General features: G+C 39.4%; 1 protein-coding gene across 2 annotated transcripts in view; it reads left to right on the forward strand.

The window, feature by feature from the left end:
• Positions 1 to 3,559: 3,559 nt before the first annotated feature.
• Positions 3,560 to 4,106, forward strand: part of LOC106876740 (coiled-coil domain-containing protein 33) — a 28,912-nt gene continuing 28,365 nt past the window's right edge. Inside the window, exon 1 of one of the 2 annotated variants that reach the window (XR_008263878.2) lies at positions 3,560 to 4,106. This exon is cut by the window's right edge and continues 128 nt beyond it. The gene's annotated coding sequence lies outside the window, so the exon portion shown is untranslated. The other variant, XM_014925431.3, reaches the window with a different exon arrangement.

Consider the following 4,106-nt stretch of genomic DNA (forward strand, 5'->3'; position numbering starts at 1 on the left):
ATATATATATATATATATATATATATATATATAAATCCAAAAAACGGAACAAGAACATAACGAACAACAACGAAAACATAGACAGATGGACGATACAAAGACAGACAGGAAGACTAGGAGGGAACATTCATGACTCTCTATTCATCAGTCAGGCTTCCAATTATCACTACAGTTTTGGCCTGTTACACTTGAGACTGTTCAAAATTGGTAGGCCCCAAAAATCTAAGCTAAGGGCATTAAATTTTGGGAAGAAAGTGGGCGAATATGTCTGACAATGTGGACAACCCCCCCCCCCCCGAGAAAACGGAGAAAATGTTACACGATTACAAATACAAACAACAAGAATAACAACAGGTGTCTTTCGACTAAAAGGACAAATTAAGCTGGCGTGTGAAGCGAAAGCCTTGCAGCAATAAACATAGATGAAAGTCAGGAGACAGGAAAATAAGGTGTTGTGCGAGCAGGCAGCAGTCAAGCCAAGAAAGAAAGATCATGCTTGGTTGAACACCGGTTAGGTGGGAGGAACAGAGAGGGATAGGAAGCAGAGGGATTGAAGAATTAAAAAATGAACAAGAGAGAGAGAGAGAGGGGGAGAGAGGGAGAGAGAGGGGGGGAAGCTATGAAAAGAACCATCTACTATATACACATTGGATACTTTTTCCTGTTTGTGTAACAAAACATATATACGTGTATGTGTGTGAGAGAGAGAAAGTGTTTGTGTGCAAGAGAGAGTGAGGGCATGTGTGTGTGTGTGTGTGTGTGTGTGTGTGTGTGTACATGCATGCAATATATGCATGTGCATTTGTAGGAATGTAATCTCACTAAGACACTAGAAAGTTCAGCAATAAATCTGCTGAAATGTAATATGCAAATAAAATAAAGTGCCATGTTATTAATGACCCTCTATAATGCCAAATGTGCGTGCGTGTGTGTGCACATACATATGTACGTGTGAGCATGTGTACGTGTACATGTGCATGTGTTATTTCTTTACTACCCACAAGGGGCTACACACAGAGGGGACAAACAAGGACAGACAAATGGATTAAGTCGATTATACCGACCCCAGTGCGTAACTGGTACTTATTTAATCGACCCCGAAAGGATGAAAGGCAGAGTCGACCTCGGCGGAATTTGAACTCAGAACGTAGCGGTAGACGAAATACCGCTAAGCATTTCGCCTGGCGTGCTAACGTTTCTGCCAGCTCGCCGTACATGTGCATGTGTGTATATATGTAAGTATGTATGAATATATGCATGTATGGATAGATAGGTGTATGCATGCATGTATGTATCTATCTATATATCTATGTATGTAGTATGTACAAACATATGTATGCATATATGTATGTATGTATGTATGTACACATGCATGTGTGCATCAGAATAATAGCAAAAGAAATGTTAGGATGTATGGACATATTCTAATATGTACAAATTTTCAACTGTTGAATATATTTGGAAATGAAAAGAGGTCACTGTTTTTAATTACTCAATTTCCCTGGACAGAATATTTTAATAGCAGAATGTTCTTCAAATTAAGTTACAGCTAATAGTTTTAATCTTCCATGGATCTTCAGATAATGTCTTGTAATCCACTATTATGCTGCAAATAAGTGATTGACTTGTTAGGTTTTAAGCTGACAGATTAAGAAGAATGCAATGTAAGTTAAAACTATTGATGTTGAAGACAAAGGTGATATGCACAAATACATATACAGCCTAAAGACATACATACACATGCACACAAATTCATTGCTCTTTTGCACTTCTGCTGTTGGCTGGCACTCATGCCAGTGGAACGTTGAAAGCATATCTGAGTGTGACCATTGCCAGGGCCATAGATTGGTTCCCGTGCTGGTGACATGTGAAAAGCACTATTTGAGCATGATTGTAACCAGCGTTGCCTTACTGGCACATGTGCTGGTGGCACATGAAAAACAACATTTGAGCGCGGTCGTTGCCAGTGCCGCCGGACTGGCTCCCATGCAGGTAGCACATAAAAACACCTTTTGAGCGTGAGCTTGGTCGTTGCCAGTACCGCCTGACTGGCCCTCATGCCAGTGGCATGTAAAAACACTCACTACACTCTCAGAGTGGTTGGCATTAGAAAGGGTATCCAGTTGTAGAAACTTTGCCAGACCAGATTGAGCCTGGTGCAGTCTCTGGCTCACCAGTCCTCAGTCAAACTGTCCAACCCATGCCAGCATGGAAAGCAGACATTAAACGATGATGATGATGATTAATGTTTACTTGCTGATTATCAAAATTGCAATGATGATATCAGGTGTGGCTGTGTGGTTAAGAAGTTTGCTTCCCAACCAGGCGGTCTGGGTTCAGTCACATTACATAGCATCTTGGGTAGGTGTCTTCTATTGTAGCCCCAGGCTGACCAAAACCTTGTGAGTGGATCTGGTTGAACTGAAAGAAGCATGTTGCGTACATGTGTGTGTGTATGTGTGTGTGTGTGTGTGTGTGTGTGTGCATGTGTGTATGTACATAGGCATCACTGTCATACAAATAATGCTACTTGTTTCCAGTCTTCTGTGGGAAAACATATCTACCGTGGGAAAATATTATCAAGCTTGGAAACTGGGGAGGGTTGATGACGAGAAGAGTGTCTGACTGTAGAAAAATCTGCCTCAGCAAATTCCATCTGACCCATGCAAGCATGGAAAAGTGGATGTTAAGTGATGAGTGGATTTGGTAGATGGAAACTGAAAGAAGCCCGTCATATATATATATATATATATATATATATATATATATATATACACACACATATGTATATATTTATGTGTCTGTGTTTGTCTCCCCACTGTCACTTGACAACTGATGCTGGTTTGCTTATGTCCTTGTAACTTAGCGGTTTGGCAAAAGAGACCAATAGAATAAGTACTAGGCTTACAAAGAATAGGTCGTGGGGTTGATTTGTTCGACTAAAACCCTTTAAGGTAGTACTCCAACATGGTCACAGTGAAATGAGTGAAACAATTAAAATTAAAGAATATATATATAAATGAATTGCTGCTCCTCTCAGAAATACTGCAACTGTTTGAGGTTTATATCCTTATCTCCCCTTAACACACAAATCATCATCATCATCGTTTAACGTCCACTTTCCATGCTAGCATGGGCTGGACGATTTGACTGAGGACTGGTGAACCGGATGGCTGCACCAGACTCCAATCTGATCTGGCAGAGTTTCTACAGTTGGATGCCTTTCCTAATGCCAACCACTCTGAGAGTGTAGTGGGTGCTTTTACGTGCCACCGGCACAAGGGCCAGTCACGCAGTACTGGTAATGGCCATGCTCAAAATGGTGTTTTTTACGTGCCAACTTCACAAGTCCCAGTCCAGCAGCACTGGCAACGACCTCGCTCAAGCACTATAAAATTTCATTCGAGAATCTCAGAGACAGTCTCTTGCTTGAAGTATCAGTGAATTTAACTGATCTCATTACTTGGTTGGTACTTTATTTATATCAACCCCAACCCAGTTCTAGATGGTTAGTCAAAGACAATGTCGACATTGACCCAATTTGGACTCAGAACATAAATGGCTATAACAAATACTGCAAGGAATTTTATTGAATGCTCTAATGATTTTGCCAGTTCAATGCTATTTCTTCACCCCTTGCACATAAAAATTTCATGTAGGACAATTCTCAGGAATTTCCAAATAGTTTCTGGCAACAATATAATATACACACTCTACTTATGTATATAAATCTAGACATGTTACAACCTGCCACAGGTAATCTTAATCAGATCTTACTGGCAAGATATAATTTTAATGGAATGCATCAATTAAAAGCTGTTTGTGGTCCTGACTTTCATGTGTATAGATAAATAGATAGATAGATAGATAGATACATAGATAGATAGATAGACAGACAGACAGATAGATAGATAGATAGATAGATAGATAGATAGATAGATAGATACATACATACATACATACATACATACATACATTCATACATATGTATGTATGTATAAGTACAGTATATCATCATCAACATTTAATGTCCATTGTATATGGATGTGTGTGTATGTAAATGAATGAATGTGTATAGATATACATACCTATAATCACACATGCTT

This window comes from Octopus bimaculoides, chromosome 4 (genome assembly GCF_046866305.1).
Source record: "Octopus bimaculoides isolate indiv1 chromosome 4, ASM4686630v1, whole genome shotgun sequence".
In the NCBI taxonomy this organism is placed as follows: Eukaryota; Metazoa; Mollusca; class Cephalopoda; order Octopoda; family Octopodidae; genus Octopus; species Octopus bimaculoides.